The sequence below is a fragment of the Falco cherrug genome, chromosome 12, assembly GCF_023634085.1.
Source record: "Falco cherrug isolate bFalChe1 chromosome 12, bFalChe1.pri, whole genome shotgun sequence".
In the NCBI taxonomy this organism is placed as follows: domain Eukaryota; kingdom Metazoa; phylum Chordata; class Aves; order Falconiformes; family Falconidae; genus Falco; species Falco cherrug.
Window position 1 is genome coordinate 20,054,244 of NC_073708.1, and position 24,383 is coordinate 20,078,626.

The 24,383-nt window shown below is 37.5% G+C and overlaps 1 long non-coding RNA gene across 5 annotated transcripts; it reads right to left on the reverse strand.

Moving 5' to 3' along the window:
* Nucleotides 1-1,050: 1,050 nt before the first annotated feature.
* On the reverse strand, nucleotides 1,051-23,695 carry LOC114015388 (uncharacterized). Of its 5 annotated transcripts, XR_003559290.2 has the most exons (7): nucleotides 23,479-23,695; nucleotides 22,671-22,766; nucleotides 20,664-20,810; nucleotides 16,930-16,982; nucleotides 16,336-16,617; nucleotides 4,100-4,200; nucleotides 1,051-2,154 (listed from the first exon to the last, which is right to left on the reverse strand). It is a non-coding gene; the product is annotated as an uncharacterized LOC114015388 (long non-coding RNA). The 5 variants fall into 5 exon arrangements; XR_003559291.2 differs by lacking the exons at nucleotides 1,051-2,154; nucleotides 4,100-4,200 and adding an exon at nucleotides 6,753-10,136; XR_003559288.2 differs by lacking the exons at nucleotides 1,051-2,154; nucleotides 4,100-4,200 and having other exon boundaries at nucleotides 16,114-16,617.
* Between the last annotated feature and the right edge of the window lie 688 nt (nucleotides 23,696-24,383).

The following is a 24,383-nucleotide window of genomic DNA, read 5'->3' on the forward strand; positions in this document are numbered from 1 at the left end:
CTCTACAGGTCCTGCCAGGAGCTCCTCCAGCACGGGCTGCCCGTGGGGTCACAGCCTCCTTCGGGCACCCCCTGTTCTGGTGTGGGGTCCCCCCTGGGCTACAAGTGGGGATCTACCGCACTGTGAACCTCCGAGGGGCACAGCCGGCCTCGCCAGGGGCTGCTGAGGAGTCTCTGCTCTGCACCTGGAGCCCCCTCTGCCCCTCCTGCCCCTCACCCTGGTGTCTGCAGGGCTGGTGCTCTTGCAGAGCCTCACTCCTCTCTCTGGTTGCAGTTGCTGTCACACAGCAACTTTCCCCCTTCTTAAATATTGTAGCACAGAGGTGCTGTCACAGTCACTGATGGCCTCGGCCAGCAGTGGGTCCATCTCGAAGCCAGCTGGCATTGGCTCCATCAGACATGGGGGAAGCTTCTGGCAGCTTCTCACAGAACCCATCCCTGCAGCCCCCCCCCTCCCCCCCCCCAAACCATGCCATGCAAACCCACTACATTCCCACAGTGCACTTTCATATTGTGTCAAGATATGTAGATGTGACTCTTAAAGGGATAGATGCTTCTCTAAAAGTTTATGGTTGAATGATGTCAATTATCAGTGGGACTGTTAACTCCCATGAGACCAGACTGGTAGGCCTACAGAGAGAGCATAGTCTGCGGCACTGCTGCAGTAATTAGAAACAGCTGACAAGGTTGGACTACACAGGCAGTCTGTCATTGCTGTGCAAGCACCAACAGAATAGCTAACTAGGCTGGGGGACAAAGCATACCTGAAGGGTATTTAAGGGATTGCTAGAGGAGGAACAATTGCAACATCTATTTGCTTCTTGTCTGTTCGAAACAATACTGGAAAACAGCCTTTGAAGAAGACTGTAAACTTTTCCTGTTAGACCACTAGTCAATGCAAGCAGACACTTTAAAAGGTGGAGTTGGTAAAGATGATAATAGGGAAAAAAATATTGATCTTGAACGAAGCAATGAAAATCAGTCTATTCTTAATGTAGCAGCAAAGAATATGAACTTACTGCAAAAACATAAAACACTTCCAGACCTTGCCTGGAATTCTTGACATTCATATTTATTTATGCAAACTACATTAATTTAAATTCTTTGCAGACAGGGCACATGAAAATTTTTGGAATTAAGTTTACTTTTGCAAGTGAATGAATTCACGGTTCAATATTAACATATAAATTTACTGGCCTTCACTGATGGCTAGGAGAGTGGGAATGTCATTATTATTGGGAGAGATACTCTAAGTACAGAGAACTTGTATGTGTTAAAGTTTTTCAGTAACTAAAGATGGTTACATGCTTTACTTTGCATAGGAGTAGGCTGTTGGTGTCTGGAACTACTATGGCATCTGTTAAATTTTCCATTCCTCCTTTTCTTTTTATAAGCAGGAATATAAAATATGCCACCTTTGACATGCTTTAAATTTAAATTAATCAGATAGAAGCATGTAGACATATGGTGAGTGTATCTGAATTCAGACAATGCTATACTCAGGTTTTGAGCATGGATTTATTTATTTATTTCCTTCTCCCAAATGCAGCTGGGAGATTAATTTCTTGTTTGCCCAAAATGTCAGAAAGCCTGCAAGAGGAATATCCTTTGCTTCAGCGCTCCCTCCTTTTGTTATAAGTCTGGTCCTCCCTGCTGGAAGTAACTGGAGGAGTCAAGGACCTTCCATCTCTGTCCTATCTTTAATTCAAATGGATTTGAGGACTTTAAAGGAAATAGGACTAAGGTATCAGGTGAAAAGAAGTTAGCTGAGGAGGGGCCTAGATAAATCTAAGGCAGATTTTCAGGATGAGAGACCAATCTTTTTCCTCTCTGGTTCTGCTAATTGTCGTCAGTGTTACATTGTTAGTTTCAGACTTCCTGAAGAAGTTACTGCCTTGGAAACTGATGAACTGTGTGGGAAGTAGGGGCATCATGGCATAACATTGTCAACAAATGGACTTCAGTAGAAGTTTCAGGATCTTGGTTGGCACATGAAGTATTTCTGTTCCCTCAGTCATGCAGTGCTGGGCTGGCCTTACACAGCTCTTCAGACACCCGTTTCTCTTCAGTGAGGTCAACACTTGAGGAGTGGTACAAGGATCTAAAGTATGTAACGCCATGGTCAGTGAAGCCTTTCACGATTGGCAAGATGGTGCTGAAAGAGGGAGAGATTAATGACTTCCTTGTCCAAGTTTCTGAAATAGGGTGGTCCTCCTTCCCCTACTCTGTGCAGCATCCCTCCCTGTCTCATAATAGGGAATCATCTCCCACTGCTCTCAATACCTCTGTCTGTGGGGAAAAAATGGTAAAGTCTTTGTACAAGAACTAGAAAACAAGTACCAGCATTTTCTTAGCAAGAGATATGATCATGCATGGGTTCCTAAAAAAATGCCAACATACAAAAAAGGACAGGCTAAGGGTGAATTTTCTTCCTTATTTTCTGTCTGTTGCTGTAAAAATGCTTTCAAGGTCCTCCGTGCTAAGTCTTACAGATAACAACATGTGTGTTCCCAGCTGTTTGCTGCTGCTCTGCTATAGTTTGACAAATGGGGAGAAGTGGTTTGTGTCATAGATATTGACAATATCAATCACAAGGTTGTCACAAAATTAAGAAGGGCTATCATGAGGAGAAAGATCCATGAGTGTTTATGTTCATTCTGCTTCTCCATATTTCATTGTCAAGTAGTGGTTGGCTGGAATTCTTATGCTGCTTGAAAAAAACACTAGAAATTCTCTCTTTTGCTTTGGGTATGACCAGAGAAAGTGACAGTAATGCTTTCTGCTACAGATATTGATCAGAGTGGACATTAGTGCTCATTAAAAGGAACTGTTCAGTATGAAAAACAGAGCTTGGAAAAAAAAATTGCTTAGGGGTAGCACTCTTAATGGACTAATTCCCACAGACTCACACCCACAGGCACTGCCTTTTTTGTAGTGCTCATCCCAGCTTTATTGCTGTGCAGAAAGCCCACAGCAAGGATGGGACAAGTCCTCTCTCGCCTGTAGCTTTGCTAAAAGAAAGGCGTCATTCGAGAGAGCTGTATGAGCTGAGTGAATCCTACAAATGAATATTGAGCATAGGTAGGCAATCGTGGGCTTTCAGCAATGACTGTTTAATGTAAAAATGGTGATCACTGGATTCAAGCCATGCATGTGTTGAATGTGACCTTACATATAATGATATTTTATGCATCAGTGCCTAGCCCCAGTGTAATTTGCAATTTGTGTGTACTTGAAAATCCCAGTGTGTGAGGCTGTGCATTGTATATAACCATGTACACATGCACAGTTACATCTGTGAATATGATGAAGAAAAAAGTGAAAATACAGTCCAGATAGCTAACAAAATTGATTTAACTTGTGTTCTGATAATTAAGCAGAGGCCTATTCAAATCTAGAAATTGGAATAGATTATTAAATTTGATCCATCTAAAGAAAAGAATTCATAAACCCTAGAAATTCCTGGGCTCCCTGTGTTCTCATCCCAAAATGCTTTTCTATCACAGGCTTCCAGAGAGATCCAAAGGTGTTTAGATGCATCTTTTTTCATTCTTCCTCTTTACAATTATTAGGATACCTAACAGAGAAACCAAAGTGCTCCAGCTCAGTTAGTAAATGCAGACAAATCATAAAGTCAACATTGCTTTTTTCACATTTCTTGATGGTATCCATTGCCATAATATTTATGTCTCATGTATTACCATAGAAACCTCAAAACTTGTCTGCAGGAAAAGAGAATACACTTACCAAGGCTTCACAGAGAAGTAAAATTAATATATCCCTAAATATAATGCAGAATATCTATGCTAGGTTGGGAAAAAAAAGTCTGTCTCTTTTGAGAACTACCCTTCTGTCTTGTATAAAAATCTGGGTTTCCTTCCTGCAGTGTGTGAGTGTAAGTAAAGGAAGCTTGACACTGAAGGTGGATCAGACATAGTATTAAATCCTAATAACAGTTTTGATCCACCCCATCTGTGGTGTTTGAGTTTTGTGTGTGTGTGTGGTTTGTTATCATGACTCCGAACCATTACAATTCATTGCTGATAGACATACTTCTGTTTCTAATGAGCTTAATCACTGGGGTTTTGTTGTTCACTAACCTAATACTGGCTCTGTCCCTCTGTGGCCATGGACAGGATACGTCACTTTTTTCAAAGTCAGGTTTGTAGAGCTATTCTGACTTCTGTCACTTTTCACAACTCTAGAAGGACATAAAATATTTTAAAAGATGTAATTCCAGTGGTGGTATGGTACAGCACAAGTCTGTAAGATGGCTCTTGGAAACCAAGGCATTGTTACAGTATATCATTATCTGGACATTTGTCATAGGACAGGTTTTCATAATAAGCTTCAAAGAGGGTGGAAGCCCAGATCTAAGCTTCAGGTTTTTCAGAAGTACTTCTATAACAGGAGCTTTATATTCTCTGCACTTTGACCAGTAATCTCCACACGACCATTAAGGCTGAAATAAAGCTGGTTTCTCTATCTGACAATGTAAGTTGAGACTAAAAAGACTGAATTTTAAATCTTTTATTCTATTTTATGTCATTTGAATCCCTATTGCTTCCCTGAGTTTCCCTTAATCTATCTGTTACAATGTACTGAAATTAGAGGTGGGGCATAATTATCTGTGAAACACTGAATCCCTTTCAGTAGCTTTATTTAAGATAAAAGGATATCAAACCTGAAACAGGTTAAGGAGATCATGGAGAATGCTGGACCAGCAAACCACTTTTGTGGTTTGATTTCCAAATGAAATGTCATTAAAATAGCCTTGTCCGCAGCATTACAACGTGAACCAGGTTCGTGGCTGTTCCCAGAATGCAGGCTGAATGAAGAGTCTATTCATAATGTAGTTAACCCCTGGATTTCATGAGTTTACAAGTTTTTGAGATTCAGCCATCGTGCCTCTAGGAGCTTTAACTCCAACTCTTGAATTCCTTCTATTTCCAGGCAATCTGAGGAAATGACAGACAGTGCTTTTCACTTAATTATCTTACAGATGTGTATATAAATTGACACATTTTTAAAGCATTAAAAAGGCAAAAAGATGAGAATTTTTTATGTCTCATTCAATTTTTGTGGCTTAATTTTGTTAGAGGTAACTGGAAAGGTTTTTGCATGTTTTACATAAATTTCATAGCTATCTCTGCCATCATTTTTTTGTGTGTGTTTGTTAATGCAACTAGGGAGGCGACTAGAGTCTAAATTAGTATCTTTCTCATTTATTTATTTATTCTCCAGCCATTTTCTCATTTTTTTTTCAGGAAAGGATACCTTCCTCTAGTTATTGTATAAGTGCAGGGATGTGACTTCGGGGCACAGACAAGTCCTATTGCAGGTGCCATCACTCTCATTCTTTCTGTCTTTGGAGACTATATCCCTCAATTCTAAAAATCTTAAACAAAAGATATTGCAGAGGTGTAATTATATGACATTTTTACCATCTACTGTTAGATCTTTTATCTATCATGTTTGCTTGCAGTCTTGGGGTTTCACTTTTTTTTTCCTATAGGGTACTGTAAGTAGCTTTAGAAGTGCGCAACTACAGTGTCAGGTGGTCTTGCAACCAAGAGGTCAGACGAGTAAACCGACATAGCATTTTTAAGTGTGCTGCTTTGTCAAGACGGCTGACAGTTCTCCTGCTATGTACATAAAATCGCATATTGCTATGAATGCTAACTTGGTTGTCAGGAGCAGTTTCGCCATTCTTTTTAGCCTGTGTCATGTAAGATTCCTTTAAGCAACTAAAAAACCAGCTATAATCCATTTGATTTTCTGTCTTCCCATGAGGAAAACTTTTGACAGATGATAAATAGCAACTGCTGACAATCATCAATGTGAAGCTATCATGCTTTTACATTAAATACAAAAACAGAGTTGTAATGTCACTAGGGATAAGACTTTTGACACATAAGAGACAAATATATAATCCTCAGAACTAAATCACTATTGGGATCTAAGGAAGTGCAACAAAGCACAGCTGCTTTTAGAATCTCACAAAGTCAAACTGAAGCTAACTTTGATATCTGGAATTGTATGCATGTTCCAATCCAGAATATCTTGCTGTTGAGCCATAAGCTGCTGTTCTACATGCAAACATCAGTGGATGTATGTTCACAAAGTAGAAAGATACTTTACAGCGCTGTCTTGTTTAATTAGTGCCAAAAAAGGACCAACATCAGAATAAAGAATGGTGCTTTCTGAGCCAGTGCTAAAGTGCCAGCTCTTTTCACGGTAAACAGGCAGTCACACTTCTCATATTTAAGTATTTCATTCTATGCGACTTACTTCATGCAACTATTTTACCTATTTACTCATCAAAGAAGAATTGTTAAAAATGTATTGTTGAAGTACATTGTGCTGGCTGGAAGTTCTGTCAATAAAATTTGAATTAGGCTTTTGTCTGACTGAGTATTTCTAAAATTTTTCATCTTCCTAGATGGGAAAATACCATCAACGTAGTGGTACTTTTAGCCTAGTAATTTTCCTAATGAAAATAATAATGTGGTATTCTACAATAATTTTGAAAACAGAAGTAGTTAATATATAATGCTGTTCTTGTAATAGGCATTTGAGTCTGTGTTTGTTTCCAGTTTATGCTGTACAGTTTCTGTTCCATTTTCCATTCTTCTTTAATGTGGAAAGAGAAATAGGTTTAGAGAGAAAATGGGAAGTCCCATTTTAAAAAGAGTTACATTCTGAGTCCTGTAGTACCAGCATAAAGCCAGGAGTAGGTCAGTTGGGTCAAACCAAATTCACATTGAAATACTGGTCTAATTGAAACACATAAACTAAGGAAGTACTGTGATAATCTGATATTTTTTTTAGGGGAAAAAATGCTAATGCTATGATTTTAATTATTCTGTTTCATTAACACAGCTTTTTATTGTGATTTGACAACGCAGAAGGATTAGAAAGAGTACCGTGTTTATACGAAAGTACCTTTACATGACATGCTTTCCAATGGTCTTTTTGTAAAATGAAAGTCAATAGACAGCACTTTGATGCATACACGCTTTAATGCAATAATTTTCATCTTCCTCCTTTTTAGCATTCTCAGGCTGGGATCACCACAATTTTCTTGGGTCTTATTTAGCAGGCAAGCTGTGTGACTGAGCTGGGGATATCGTTGAGGCTGAGGTTGAGGTTGGAATGTTTTCACCAGTGTGAGATGCCTCAGAACTTCATAAGCCTCACTTGCCTAGAGGAGCACGTTTTTATAATAGCTGCAAGAGGAAATCTGTCTTTATTCACATCCACAGGGTTCTAAGACATAACTGCTGTCCTATGCTGTGGCAAAACAAAATGTGTAATTTTTCACTTAGCCATCCTGACTAACACAAAGGAATCTTTGCTAGCTGATCTACATCTGTTTACCGAGAATCAGTGCTGTCCTGCATTATCAGTATAATGATTCCTGTTTCCCATCCAGTGACAGGAGTTGAGTGAGTTGCACAAACCCTAAATGCAAGATTTTCTGCATTAGATTCAGTGACCTATTTTATGTGGATATTAATATTGTGAGATTGCAATATCCTTTTTGCTTTTGGTATCTGGGAATGCAAACGGTCATTATATTCACTTCAGAAATGTATTTTGTATCTATGACTTCCTAGGTGTTTTAACTGGATATGTTTATGTTAAGCCAACGGGAAAGGAAGTTTAGGAAGATAGTAGTCAATACTATTTGTATCTGTTAGATAAAAATTGCTTGCATTAGTGTTCCATCACGTCCTAATGTGACAAGCTTCAAGTTAAGACAAGAAGGAATCTATGGAATGGATAATTTAAGCAGAAGTACCCAAGTGTAACAGACAGCAGAGAAACTGCATTTCCAGCTTGTGAAGTCTCAGAGGAGGAGTAGTTTTTTTTCATATGATAAACAGAACATCCACCATCAAATGTACTCTTTCATCCTTCTGGGAGACTGGCCATTCACTTTTAAAGAGGCCTTGGGATTCTTATAGCGTGTTCTTCAAGATATCCTTTTCCTCTCACGGTATCTTTCTTGCAGATTTTACAAAATCAAACTTTGAAATCTAGAATTTTGGAAGGAAGTGCATGGAGAATGATACATAGTGACAATTCATTCTGCCGTTTAGGAATTGCTCAGAATGGTTGAAACCATGGGGATTTGGAGCAATATAATGAATAGCTTTTAATGAACACATCAAACACAGATAACAAGTTTACAGCTGAAAGAGTCCTTCTTTGTGTTGTTATTTTTGGTGCATTTTTCTTCCAGGAGTGGACCAAGTAACAAAAACATTTTTTGGCTTCATAACTAGAAGGAAAGTACACTGAAGCAAAGTATGTGTTCTCCGTATTATTTCATCCTGTTTTAATGGAGACACTGAATATATTGTTACTCTGGTATAAATTTATGAGAGAAGATATTTAAATTCTTATCAGCTCTACTAGATTCATGAGCTCCAGGTCTAAATAGCTGTTTGTGGTTTTAAGTTTTACAGCCTGCCAAACATTTTCTTCCTTTCATCCTCCTAAGTAACTCTGAACCAGTGGAAAACCTCAATGGATCCGTTCTGATGAGGGACTCTGGTCCCTGATAAAGAGGTTTTCTTCCCTCCATAAAAACACTGTGACTCCATTTGGCTAGATGAGAACTTGGTTGTGATACTGTTCAGAAAATAGCTCTCCTTGTAAAGGAGAAATAAATCTTAGTGAAGGCAACTAAGATGGCGCAATATATATCAATAACAATAAAACAAATGTATTAATTACCTAGTTTTCTAGGAACAAATTAGCACAGTGTAATGCCTTGAAAGAATACCTGAAAAATATATGGGACATTTGTAGACATGTTAACAATTGATTTTCTCAGTATGCTATCACCACTTCCACTTCTTCCATCCAAGAGCTGGTATACATTGAAATTCACTATTATTTATTTATATCTAATGTGGTCTTTTAATCTGCATCTCTGTTTTCCGTGATTTCTCTCTTTAATGGCACACAGTTGCTAAACTACCTAGGAGCAGCTTAGCTGACGATGCATCCCCAAAATAACAGAAATCTGAGAACTACACAGGATCATAAAGGAGAACTGATTTGGGATTTATAGCTACGATAGTTTTTCGTTCTAAAATATTGCCTTACTGTATGCGGCAGTTCTGTATATTCATTTGCTTTTGTTGAAGTCTTTTAGCTAATAGCCAAAAGGAAAAGAGCATTCTAGGCTATGTGAATGTTCGGTAGTTAAAATGTTTTCTGGGATGTAGGTAATTGGGTGTGAGTTCTTAGAAACAGAACAGAGAAGTATCCAAGTTGCTGTGTTAATTTGCATCGGAGCTCTCCCTTGATTTTTCACAAAGAGCTTTGGGAAGTCTTTATGGTGGAAACCCCCCAAATCCTTGCTGCACTCTAATGAGAAGTACTTAAAGCTAATCTTTAAATTTCTAGGATTGTCTCTCAAAAAAGTCTTTTAAATACAGAAATTGTTTTCTGTAGCTTGGTTTCCTCGCTTTAGTGCTCATACACTATCCATTTGCTCATATGGATATGTATCCATATGCTAGTATGTATAGGACTTACAGAACTCAAAAGTCCAAACTGATAAGGAAGGAAGAACTGGGGAAAACCACTCTACTACCCACATTTTTAATGATTGTTAGAGCAGTCAGTAGAGAGTGCCTTTCTGAACATTATAGAGGAGAAACAATTTCATTTATGAAAACAGGAACTTCAGAAAAGTGAGATAATGTTTTCCACACTTGCAAAACTGTCCCCTTGCTATCAAGAATTTTTCTTTCATTTTGTTTCCAGCATGTTTTACAACAGTACTGATAAGTCCTTCAGCAGACATATCACAGTCTTTTTGTGATGTTCAGGAGACAGTGAATGGGAGGCAAAGGAACGTAAGTGATTTTGAGTGTAGAGCTTTAAAGGCACATCTTGTCACGTAGGAGCTGATTTGTCAGGGACTCTGCACATCTGTAAATCCCTGCACTGGAAATTTTGGATGCAAGGCCTTTAGGTACATAAAGCAAAACAGCTTCATAGTTTGTCAGCAATTAACACTGAAATTCAGGCTTTTAATTTTTACATGTGAAGATAAAAAGTAAAAGTGAAACAGGTTTTAACCCTGGTTTCCATCGCAGTCCAATCTTGCAGTTTCTGGAAAAATAAAAATAAGTGCAAAAACAATTCTTAGAGGGCAAACAGATCTCGAGGAGTGAGGAAAAGGAAAGAGAATGCTTGCTTTATTTTTTTTTTCATCTTTGTGCTTTATGGCTTTTGTGGGCACTGTGCTTTCTCATTACTCACTGCCTTCTTTTTCCACCTTTCTTCTACTTTTGTAACACTTTTGCGCAATTCTTTTTCTGGAGGCTTTCCCCAGGCTACCCTTCATCTCTCTAGAAGATTCTGTTCCCTTTCATTTGCATTGCTTTTATTTGATTCTCTGTTCCTTTATATGTTATATGTATATTTCAGTTTTAGTTCAGCTTCTCAGATATTTTTTGTTTGGGAATTGTTTGTTTCTGTTCCTTGATTTTAGGAGCTTTTGGAGTTTCATTTTCCCCTGCATCTTTATGTCATCTCTCGCTTTTACTGTTATAAAGAATTCCTGCTGGTTGACGTGCCAAATGTATCAGATAGTGCTAGTTTTTTAATCCAGGCTTTATTGACAGAAGATTTTGGTATGCCCTGACTGAGTAGAAACTAGTTAAAACCCTTCAAAATAGATTTATTCGTATCTATTGATTGCATATAACATCTCAACTATTAGTTTGTAAAAAGAAAAAAAAAAGCTGCTCTTTTTACACTTTTTGATTTATTAGCACTTTCAAATGCACTGCATGTCAGAAAAAACAGCTTTACATTTATCTGTGTATTTTTTGAAAGTTATCTTATGGGTGTTTATAAATAGGACATCCATTCAGTAATAGGACTGTGCAGTAATTGAACAGAAAAGCACATATGATGGTATCTTTAACTTGCTTTCTTTCTCTGAAAAAAAAAATCTGAAAATTTCTGGATTCCTAAAGACTGAAATTGAAGAGGAAGGTATGATGTAAGTCACTTCAGCAGTTCCTGAATGTAGTTACTTAGAATTAATATTAAAAGAATGGGTGTTTTATATAACTTCTTGTAAACCCACTTTTTTTTATAAGCATGGCTTTTTTTTCTTGAAGTATTAAGTATTTAAGTACCCATTGCATTCCATGGTTGATCCATGCTAGGTGGTACTTTGAATATTTTGAATGCTTAAAAACCTCTCTTTAAAGACCTAGTCAAGTTGTCACACAAATTTAGGCACATTTTCAACTTTAACATTGGAATTATTTGTATGCAAGAACATAAATGTATGTGTAGTCTGTCTTTTAGTATTTGGGCCTATACATGTTGTAGAATACATGAGAAGTTTGGAGATGGCATACTTAAACCTGCCAAATAGTTACAAATCTAGTATGCATTTATCTGGAGTTTACTGTATTGCTTAAGCACGTGCTTACCTTTAATTGAGTGAGTGGTTTCACTGGCCACTCTAAATCTACTATGTATCAAATTAAGCATGTACTTACATACTTAGAGTTACAGCCTCTTACACCACCATTTCTAATAATTTGTAAGGGAATTTTAGCTACACAGTTTCCCTTGTCAGTATGAACTGTATCTCTTAACTTTTTTCAACTCCTTACAAATCTAGTGGGTTATGAGTTCACTTCTAAGTATTTTTCATGCAAAAGTTTTGCTAAGTTAATAGGATGTTTGCTGTTAAAAGTTGCAGAAATAGACTAAAGTAATCCAGCTTGCTTTTGAGGACCTAAAATAAACAGAACTGCTGCAGTCTGCCTTGGCAAAGTGTTTTATTGTCTAGCTGAATTACTGTTTGTACTTTATAATATCTAATTTAACATTTTACTTGAATTCACTATCAGCCTGTCATCAGTCCATGCCCTTCCACTTAGAATAAGTTCTAGCACTATGATGATTTGTAAATAATTTCTGAACACCTGCAAATGCTGAAGCTGACTAATCATTCTTCTGAATTAACAATCCATCCTCCCAAATTGTAAGACATTTTGATGTCCATCTAGTGCTTTATTTCATCCCAGTGATGTCCTTTCTGCAGTGTAACGTGGTGATCAGAATTGCACACAATATCCCACATGTGGCCTCTGTATTCTTTCATGTGGTGCCAGAATGCCTTCCATTGATAAATTATAATTCCCCCTTTATTCTTTCCCCTCTACCTTATCCAGTTTCCTGCTCTGAACTTTTGTTTGCCTTTTTATTGCTGCCAAATATTGTGCATGATCATGGAAAACACTTTAAACTATCTTATTCCCACTTCCTTTTCCTGGTCTCTATTCTGTGTTGTGCTTTGATTTAGACTTCAGTCTCCCTGATTATGTTTGGTCCCTAGCCTCATTACCTTTTACTTCTTTACACAGAACTGCATAAACTACTTAGCATCCCATAAGCCTAATTCTATCCAAATCATTATGACTTTGTTTGCTCTGTTCCTCTGTATTTACTACTTCTCAGCTCTCTGTCATCAGCAGATTTAGCTACTTTTGAAAGGATGTCCTCCCACAAGGTCGTTTCTCTATTAGCCTAGTAAAAGTGACCCATGTGGGATCACTTGCTGCATTTTTCTTGTCTGTGGAGTCCTTTTCCAGGACAGCCAGTTGCCAGAGGGGTGGGTAGTAAGGTTGCCCTCTAAAATGTACCACATAGATATCCTGGTCCCAGGGATTCAGCTTATACATCCTTTGGTCAAGTGGCAGTGGAGTCTTGCAGTAGGATGGAGGAACAGAAGCAGAATTCTGCAGTTATGGGGACACCACTTGACTTGGCCGATAAGGCCAAATAGAGAGGGAGAATAAAAACTTTAATTTTAAAGGAAGAACTAACCATAAACACTCAGTTGTCTTAACAAGTAGGTGGGAAGAAAAACAGACTTTATGGAGAGATTGACTTAAAGGAAGGAATTAATCTGGAGGAGGAATAAAAAAGGGCCGTGACTGGAAACGCACCTTTGTGTTTGCAAAGGGGACCCAAGTTCCACACCTGAATTAGGCTCCGAAGAGCTTTAGTTTCCCGATACATTCGGTTGGACTGATTGTGTTTAATGTGTTGCAGACAAAAAAGGTGATGCGTAATGTGGATTCTGATTTACACTCAAACTTTCAAAATGTTAGATTCTAGAAATGAAGGAATAATGAACACAAAAATGTAAAGTAGAGCAATAAGGCATGCAGGCATGGTTTACAAATCTAAATCCTGAGTGAATGTACTTCTGATTTTAGGTTTGTTATTAGAACATTACAGTAGCCACTGACCTTAACTTGAACCTCTTTTATATGAAATTTGCAGTGTGCCATAAAGAAAAATAATTCTTTTTCACAACTATTTCAGCACCTACCTAGTATGTTATTTTTATCAACACTGTTTATACCTAGTATCTCTCATGATGATTTGATGTAGGTGACTTCATAGGAGCAAGGTGATGGAGGCTCTAGTCTAGATGTCTTAGAACTGTGTTCAGTTCACCTACAGAGCGACCCTTCTCGGCAGCTTAGACCAGAAGTTATCTTCTGGTACAGTTTAGAGCCATCACAGGGCTCCTCTAATTCAAGTAGCCTTGAAAAACTTGGGGCTGAATCAGAGGGAATTAAAACTAATATAACATTGCATGGCTAAAGTAATTCTGATGAGATCAGCATAATTACTTACACTGTGATTTACACCACTGGAAGTGAGATGGCAATCTGGCAAACAGAACATGCTAGTGAATTTACTATATATCTCAATATAGGTGTATACTCTTCACGTAAAACAGCCAGGCAAACAGACAGTATGGCTACAGAGGGAGAGCATAAGGTTCATTTAGCTGAGAGCAAAATGAATTCTTTGCCTAAGTATTCCCAAAAGAAGGGTAAGGCAGCATTCCAGAAACTGCAATACACTCTCCTTGGGGAAAAGAGAAATGTTAAAAGGTTTTACCATCATACTAGAGCAGATAATTAGGCAATTATGACTATTAACTTTGACAGAGCACCAGGCTTAAATGCATTAGATTCCAAGTTTGGATGTAGATAGCTAGGGAAATAGTAGGGTCTTTGGTGAGTCTTTCTGAAAGCTCACTTAGGACAAAGTTAGCAATGAAGAGCTAGAAAGTGTGAAAATAACTCCTATATATATGTAAGAAACAAAGAATGACTCTGGAAAAGACAGTCAGTAGTAAATTTATGTTCAGCAAGAATGTAGATATTAGAAACTAATAAGAATTGCCTCAAAATCTACTTAGCAGTACATAATTTTGGCAGTGCAGAATGAAGTTGGGTTCTTAAAACCATTCTTAGGTTAGTTAACTAATTGAATTTCCTCCTGTTACTGTGAGGTTTCAGGAACTATTTAATACAGTCAAATAAGATTAAAAAGTCTCTGAATCCTGAAGTCTCTCCTCAGTGATTGATTGCTGCATGGATGTGTATGGGATACATTTCTGCTTTTCCCCCAGGGCATACCAGATCTGGAGTATGGGTGACGTGAAAGATCAGTTTCAACCTACTTTCAAACTAGTTTCAAACTACTACTGTGATAGATAAGCAAGTGGTGACTAGGTGAAGGAGGGATATAAATTCCATTCAGCCTTTGTGCTAGTCCCAGAACCGTATGTGTGAATGGAGATCATTCTCTGTCAGCAAATGCAGGTCTCTTCTGCTTCATGGCTCAGTGCAGGTTTTTAAGAAAACCTGTGAGTGAAGAGATGCATCTGTTGTGCTGTCTCTGGTAAAAATTAAAACAAGACCTCCAAACTTTTGACTTTACAGCCAGAGTCAAAACTCATGTTCAGATAATTCACCTTCAGGTTCAGTTCTTTGAATATATGCATTGATTAGAGTAACTATAACATATAGTTCCTTACAGCTGTGTTTGACAAAATAATAGCAGGAAGTCTATTTAGGCAAACAATATACAAAGGCATGACAAATTCACGAGATGCAGAACCGAAGCAAAACTGTGTCACAATTCCAGAATTAGTTAACAATTTTTGGCATTTCAGATAGCTCCTTTCAGTAGTGAACTTCAAGAAACTGTGAGACTGTGTTCTAGATTTAGTGGCTTCACAGTAATTTGAATCAGCTATGAATTAATCTTATCACTTCTTCCTGTTTCTTTCCTCTGTGCATACTCTTGAGTAAAAACTAGGTCTAATTCTACTCCTGGATGGCACCTATTTAAAATGAGCAAGAGTTATGCACAAATGCAAAATTTGGCTGTAGTTATTCAAATGAACAGTCTGACAGCTGAACAGAAATGTTTTCTCAGCTACAGAGGGAAATCCTATTTTCTTAGTTTCATGAAAAAGCACAACATTTTTCTTTTCACCTTGGGCTTACAAAGAAAACTCAAAGCAGTTTTCACAGGTGGAAAGGAGCTATTTTTACATCGAAATATTCGAGAGGTGAAAAATAGTAGCTCCATACGTGTATTCACGTTGCACTCTGCTTCCTACTGCGGCACGCATGATGCATGCTCGCTTTAGGTGAGCCCAACTTACATAACGAGTTTTCCAACCTAGGCTTGCACAAAAGTATCGTGAGTGCATCAGCAGAGCCTAGGACATAGAATTAGCGTGCTTATATAAGGTATGCTCACAACTTTCAGCTGTGTCATTGTACACTTACTTTTGAGTATTGGGTTTATAGATCTGAAAGATTAGAAAGCATGCAAAGCAAATGAAGAGAGACGTTGATGCGCTGAGACAGGACTGAAAGCATGTGTCTTTGTAATAGCACACTTGCAGGATCATCATATTTACTCTGTGAAAGCTTAACTAACTTGAATCTGTAGTTCTGGGCTACACTGATCCTGTAAAAGTAGTCACAGGATACACATGCTCTGAGAAGTGAAAGATCCGGATTTTATTCTAAGATTACCCACAGACTTGCTGTATTGTTTTAGCAGGTCACTCTACCTTTCTATAATTTTTTTGTCAATTATTACTGTATTTGTGGCAAATTAATTTTGTTTTTCCTTTGAAAATATATTAAGATCCATGGATTAAAAAATGTCTTCTTTGCTGTTATATAGTAACTAAGGCAACTAAATCAGAAAATGCGAACGTATGACGCACAGAGACATATTAAGGGCTTTTAGTCCACAACAGACTGTATGACTATATACATTGCAATCAATTTTAAAGATAAGCATGCTATTACAGAAAAAAAAAGAAAATCAAACAACAACAAAAAAAAAAGCTTAACAACCAGTTTAACTTCACCATTAAAATAGTTAGAAGTTCTTGACTTCACTGACACCTGATCTGGTTTTGAGTTTTATTTTTACAGTGCAGCTTTACCTTTTGTGTAGGTATGTCTAGATGGACAAATGTAGATAAATGCAGGCTCCTGTGAGAGGTGACTTGGTCTCACTTGGTCAGGCCCTGGTCAGCCCCAATCCCAAACCTCCACAGCTGCTTTAGCGTGGCATTCCACAGGCCAACTGTACTGAGATTGTTACATGCCTTTTGAAACAGAAATTGTCCTACGTCACTTCATGCTTGTGAAGAATAGGCAGTGTTCTCTCTAGTGTGAAGAAATCTCCCTTGTCATCTTTCTTCTGGGGATATCGTTTTTAGTTCCTATAAAAAAAAGATCATTTGGAAGCAGAAAGAGATACATCAAGAGAAACCTTCATACAATTAATGCCAAAAACCTGATTGCTCTCACAGATTCCAAATAGTAGATCAGCACCTCTGTATGGATTCAAAGTCATTTCGGTCTGGATTCCAGTCCTGAGGGCTTCACATAGAAACCGTCGTGTGATCTTTGATTTGCATTCCTTCTTCTGGTAAATGTATTCATAACATGATCATTATTAATTGAGAATTATTTCTGAGATTGGCCCTGTGTTCATGCAATCAGAAATTCATTTGTACTTCTCTGGAACTGACCTTTGAATTCACTTACTGCTGGTGCTTATTTTCCTGCATTCCTTGCCCCATTTCTGGTTAAAATAAAGACAAAAACTCATAGAAGTTGTTCTGTTGCAATAAATCACCAGAAAAGTGGACTGAGCGTACAGTCAGGGATCTGTGAGCATGGAGTAGCATGCTGAGCTAAATCTTGGACTTGACATATGCCAGGCATTCCCATCTCCCCTCTTTACACTGTCTAGCCCCAAAATGAGGTGAGCAATACTACGAAGGCTATATCATCATGTTCCTGTTAATGCGCCAGTATGCCTAACAACAGATACAGGGAACTACTTCTCATTTTCAGTCGTTCTTGGAATACACTGAAGGATTGGGAGTGCAAGACGTACCTGTAAAGAAGAGCCTTCTGAACACTGCTTTACCTTCTTCAATGTCACGAGGATCTGTTGGCTCTCTCCTTTATCATATTCCTTTCTATTAGTTCAGTTACATCCTTTCCTTTTATTTCTTTGGGTCACTGTATAGGTACTTTATTTACAATTTTTTCAGGTAATCAACTGCCTCAATCATTTGTTTGGGAAAAAAATATTGTGTGGCACACTTATTTTCTTCTAGGCTTTTGATTTTTTGTTGGGTTTTGGGATGTTTTCACTTGAAATATTAGTACATGTAGTACTAGTTTAGTGGACGTGGTACTTCAAGTATGTGAAAATGAGATCATTGAGATTATTTCTTTTTAAGAGGAAGAATAGGCAAATATGAATTCCTTGCTATTATTAGAAATGTATACATACTGAAAGAAATGTGATTTCAGGGTTACTTAAGGTTTAGTTTTAGTCTTCAAAGAGGAAACAAGATGTCTTGGTTGAAATCACTGGCTGGCAATCACACTTTTAAATGTTTTACCTGAAATACTGTTCTGAAGACAGCTTCTGGGTCTCACTTATGAAGGGGTAAATGCATGCAGTGATGATGACAAGCAAAAATTACCAAAGGAGAAGTTGAAAAATGAGTATGCCTAGTTTACATTGTTTCTTCTATTGCAAAATCCTAGCAGAGAGACTGTTATTGGTTGTTGGATGAGATAAGGAGTGTTGAAAACTTCACATTATTGTGTCTGCCTCCAACATCAGTTGTCATTTTGACATTGCGTCTATAATAATAGATCTTTTAAAGGATGTGGTATGAGTCCTAGAAAACTGAAATATGTTGCTTAAAAAACACATTTTCATGTAATATTGTTATACTGCTCCTACATTAAAATATGTAAGTTGATTATGACTGTGTGGGTGTTGTAAAATATGCCTTTCTAAACCACCTACAGGTGGTAATATATCACCCATGTCTCCAAGTCTCTAGAGAATTTCACTAATTACTTTTCCAGAAATCTAGAGGAGGTCAGTTGTCTGCTACCTTTTATTACTACTTACTCAAGCAACAGCTTTGAATAGTTGTCTGGAAAAAAAAATTAAAAAGTGAGTAAAGAACTTTAAAACCTGGAGGGAAATATGCTTTTTAAGTATTTGATCTGCGGTTCAAAATGTAAGCCATAAATGCTGCAGGAAACAATATGGAAAATAAGGTAATTGAGAGAAAATGAGAAAAGACAGGCTGGGGGAGGAGGAAATTCAGTTTTACCTCCAGTCATGCTGCATGCTATATAATAACCTGTTTGTGTAGCAGATAGGCAAATCTAGCAATAAAACATTGCTGTTTGTGGTTTTATACACTACCAGTGACAAAAGATATGAAATTTCCATTGTTGCTTAACTTCTGTTTCAGACCACATTACTAATTTTTAGATTTACCTTTGCATTTCATCCAGAGCTGAAAGGCAGACCAAGGTACTGATACACCTTGGGTTTTGGTTTTTTGAAAATAATGTTGCAAAGCTAATTCACATATAGGAGTGGACTGCTGTGGGTGTTACAGAAGAAGGCTTTACCAAAGGTCTCTGCACAAAGGAAATCACTTCCCTCTTTTGACAAAGAGGGTCTGTAAGGAAAAAGTGCTTCAATTCTTTCTTGTTCCAGAAACCCATGTGATGTTGGTATAATGTTCTGACAAGTTGTTGATTCCACACTAAGGTTGCTAAGTAAATCCTATGAGGTGTTGAGTGTCCTGAAGAGCAACCAGAGGATTACTGCCCTTCCCAGGAAGTGCTCAGGGTTACACTATAACTTGCACCATTATGGCTTAGGGCATGCATTGCTGATTACTTCATGTGACTGTTTGTATAAGTAGGGGTTTACTAACTCATAATTTTAACTTTTCAGTTGTTTTCTATGAAAGTATCAGGAGCACAACGCTGACCTTAAATCTTTATGCAAGATATAACAAAATGTTCATTAAACAACAGCTTAAGCTCTGCATTGCACAAAGCATAAGTAGGGGAAGAATTCTGCAACCATTGTCAACCTGTAGATTGGATTAACCAACCTATGGATAGTTACCAGGGTAAATCCTATCCATATGAATGGGTCCCTAATGTAATAAACATAACATGCTGGAGCTTTGGCTAATGTAAATGAGATTGGTGGTTCTGCTGATTTACACCAGCTGAACGTTCACCCATATGTTCAGTAGTAAATATTTGTGAGATCAGCCCATAAATAATATATATTTGCAAGTGAACATGGACACGACCATCCAGACTCTAAACGAAGCTTAACACATGAATGCTGAAAAGGTTTCTACTCAGAGGCAAATATAAAGATGTATTTCTGAAAACAAGTTGGTGTTTCTGCCAACTTCCTTCCTCTGTCTTTTCCTTTCATGCTGATACATCAGTGTGTCTTCAGTATGGAAGGAAACTCCTGTAAATTTACTCTGGCACCTTTTCCTGTTTGACTTTTTTAGTAATCTAATGTTTGTGAGTATTAAACTCAGGATCACTTAAAGTGAACGTAGCCTCCAAAGAACTGATGTGGGATTGTGATGGGAGTGCTGACTTATCCGTGTCAAGTCAGATGTTACTGCTCTTGCCTCCCTCTCCTCCATAACTCATACAGTAGGATGTGAAAACAGTGAACAGATATATATCCACAACAGGCTTGTGAGGTGGGAAATATTCTCACCTACCTGCAAGCAGGGAAGTGAGCAGAGATTCACTGCACAGTTATACACTGATATTTGCTTGGGCCTCAGAAGGAGTACAAGCCTGGTAGTGTTCAGACTTCTCCCATCAAATTGGACCTATATCCTAAATAACTTCTGGATCTTGGCCTGTACAGTCAAGCCTCAGTGAATACGCTCTGAAATAGGTTATGGGCAGTAAGCTTCTCTGGGCCTTGGTCCAGGTAAATTCTAGGCACAAGAATCCTTCAAATACTTATCCAGTATCACACAAGGTCTGATCACGGAGAAATTAGCTGAAACTTGGGAAGTGTAAATCAAGCCTTAACTCTAGAATGTGAAATAATCAAGTTAGCAGCTACTGAAGATGGAAAACGGTGTGGTTACTTACTTTTACTAGCTTGTTATTTACTAAAACTTTTTCTAACCTTGCCGGTTGCAAAGGACACAATCCGATTGCAAACAGCTCAGCTCAGTGTTACAGACACTGCAGTGTCAGTCAGACCATAGTTCAGGGGTGAATGTTGGTGCTTATGATAGCTAAAAACACTGCAACAATAGTTTGAATATCAACTATTTAAATACACCTTTTCAACACAGTATTTTAGCTCTTATAAAATTCTAAATTAAGTAAAATTAAAATAAGTACTTAAAAAGAAAATAAAGAGCCAAGAAACCTGATAAAAGAGAGGAGAGTGCCAGACAAGATGGTTGCAGGCATGTAGGGGTATATCCTCAGGCAAGGCAGGGTAGAGGAGTTGAAACTTATCTCTCAACCTTCTTTTCCACAATTAAGTTCTTCAGAAATACAGTGTCCATTGTATCTATTGGGATTTAAATTGAGACAAGACACAAAATAGCAAGACGGCATATTGATCTTAACATCCCTTGTTCAGGAACTTTTGACTCTTGTACTCTGGCCTCAAATATTTCTCACTCTAAAATATGTATTTATTATTTACTACTTTTAAAAAAATGGAGGTTTCAAAGGTCTGCTTCATCACTCTTGTCCGTTGTGTAGGCTTTTGCATGTGTGAAAAAGAGGAGGAAAATAAGTAAGCATAAAGTATTTCTATTTGAATCTGACTGTATTGCAATTCTTTCTGTACAAATGTAAATTGACTCCATGGTTTGGAAGGTAATGCAGTTTTAGAGGACAGTGACCCAATTCTCATTTGAGTTTGGGCTACTTTATATTACTTAGTGGTAAAGGGACTTTAAACAGGGTGCAAATAATTTCTTCTGTTCAACCTATATTGGCATAATCTACATTTAAAAAAACCACAGTGCATCTAGAGATATTAAAATACAAATAAAGTTCATCTTCAATATAATATCTTAGAATTAGAAGAATATATTTTTTTATAGTTTATTCCCTTTCTCCACAATATATCTTTTCTAAATTTCGTATTTGTAGTTATTGGTAGAAAAGGGAGTTTTTTCACTATACAGGACAATGACAGTCAATGGTAAACCACCTGTGAATAGATGTTTCCCATGTTGTTTTGTTACCAAGTAATTTTGTTACCAAGTAATTTTTTTTAATTATTTTTATTTTTTTGGTAATCTGTATGATATCATGCAGGCAGATGTCAACTGTTGTGTTGTTTTCTTATTTGGTCTGCAAGTAGGAAGTCTGCATTTTCCATCAGGATACAGTTACTAAGGGAACAATTTTAAAATATGTAGGGATGGATATGCAAATAAGGCAAAGTTGTGTTTGCATAGTCTAAACTACTAATAATTTGGAAAGCATGCAGGCATGCCTAATATGGAAAGTAAATACTTCCAGAAACCTTATTCCGATTAAGATGCATACTTTCATAGCTGATGAAAAGTGTTGTGGTTTTTCTACTAACTAATGTGGCTCCTGAGTACTACCTAAATGTTATAGACTGAAGCTGATTTCATTTCACATGAACCGCTGAGCAGCCATCAGATGATTATCTGTGCTGTAGTTAAAATTTGTAAGTGAACTATTTTCAAAGTGAAAATATCAAAGTGTTTTTCACAGCCTTCAGAGAGATCTAAACTTCAAGTATTATTTTGTTTTTGCTAGCCTTGAAGTGCATCCAGAACCTCAGTTGTTAACTTGAAACTGGTTTCTATAGTTCAGAAATGTTCGTGAAACTTTACATGGTAATAAAAATGTTTTACAACCTCAAATATTAAACAAAACACTTTATTTTTTAAAATTCTTGTTGGTCTAGACCAAATACAAACCCTTATGCCATATGTTGAAAATGGTTTCTTCAATTTGAAGTGTTATACTATGCTATTACTTGTAGCATTTAATTAAAATGGTTGCATTCATTAGAATTGAAGAGATTACAGATGGAAAAATTATTGTATCACTGAGCACATCTCCCTGTTAAAACTGTAGTACTGTATAAAAACAGGGTGGTCCATATTATTCTGTACTACCTCTGAGATTAAAAGAAAAAATATACTAAACCAGTTTGTATGTTAATTTGTGTTATTAAGATTGCTGTGATTTCCTTACCAACTCTGTGAAGCTTTGCTTATTGGTTGTTTTATTGTTGGGTTTTTTTTCTTTTTAACGAACTGCTAGGGTATAAAAATATAGTTCAGAAAAACACCCTAAATTTCATGTTGTACATTGTGCAAATGTTTGGTTCCAAATAGCATTTAAACAGATACCATCAGAGAACTCAGTTACATACCTCAAGCATGGTACCAGGCTGCAGAATCAGTATCAAAAACCAGTCTCTTTTGAAGTATGTGGATTTTTAGATCTTTGGCTTCGGTTAATGTCTCAACTAAAAGTTAAAATGTTTAAGAAAAGATTGAAATACGTTTCATCAGATAACCTGCATATATATTACTTGACAAATATTAGAAGTCAGTATAACATTAAGGTGCAGCATAAGTAAAGCATTAACATTGTGATACACTTTGTGTTACCATAGATATTCCTAGAGGTATGCAACTCCCTTATGGCTGAATCCTTCTCTTTAGCATTATCACCACCAGAGAAACTTCTCTAACAGTTCAGTTACTTCAGGTTTGCACATGTGGAACTGGAAAGAGAACGGGGACCTTTTCACTTTGCATTACAACTCTGATTACATTTGTAACATACTCTTTTGCATTACGTAAATATTCTCCTGGAACTTACATTTCTTTATGAAGGCAAAGTATTTCCTACATTAAGCTAAAACAGGTCAGTGTGATCCAGAAAGCCTTGCAGTAAGAATCTGCTTCTGGGGACATGCTTTGCCTTAACATAAGCTGACTAAGGATTAGTCTAGTGTATGGAATATAAGAGTGTATCTCCTTTAACTGTACAGTTCCCTTGCCTGACTTGTCTCGTGCAAGCCCAGAGCCTAGTCTGTTCAACTACGGTCTCTTTCTCTAGCTGAAGTATCATTGAGGACAAGTGGTGATTTATACCTGCCCAGTGCTACATTGCTGTAAATCTGTACTGTACAGAGTACTTCTGGGTTCAGGGTAACTGTGCTTTCTACTCACATGAGCCACCAACTGGAGACATCTCCCAGCTGACAGCTGTAAAACTTGCCCAGTCCCCCTTAGAGGTCCAAAGTAGATGATGATGATGGCTATGTCAGGGGCTGGCTCTGCGCTAGGAGTCTGTTGAGGTCCCAGGGTGAACTGGCAGTGCTGAGCTCGGGGCTCCCTGGTTGTTGGCTTGTTTCTTGTGTCCTGGGGGTTGTGTTTCCCAGCAGCTCCTGTGTTCTACTGTTAGTTATGCAAGGTCTGACTGGGACCACGTGAACTGCCTGTAAATTGTGCACAGTTCAAGAGCCATGGGTTTACTAACCCTATTCTGCTGCTTAGACCGCGTGGAAATAATAATCTAATATTAAAATACCTCCAGATCTCTTATTTTAAGTATAAGCAAAATATCAGTTAACTTGAAAAAGTACACAAATTTATTTGTGTAGAGCTGTGGTGCTTGTTTTGTTAGGGGTCCAAAATAACCGTATAGGAGGGTTATTGTAATGTACAGTGAGGTGGTGTTTGAGCTCGCTTTGTTATTGTGAAATTTACCTATGTCACACCGGAGAGACTTGAGCAAGGGAGAGATTACAGGCAGTGTTTGAAGAAAAGAAAAGGCAATACATTTTGCAAATAACACCTCTCTATGGGGGGGTTTAAGTGCATCCTACGTATTGGTTAGATAATACAAACTAAAAGTAACTTATCTTTGTGGGCGAGGCAGAAGTGAACTGAGGAGACTGGAAAAAATATAAGAAGGGAATAAACATTTTCTATGAAATTAAACCCAATACAATTGAAGCTGCAGGGAAAATCACCAGTTAAAATATAATAAACAGTCTTGAAGTCTTTAAATTCCCACAGGAAGAAACTGTTCTGTTACAGGAATTCAGTATTATTAAGTGGAATTCACCCGA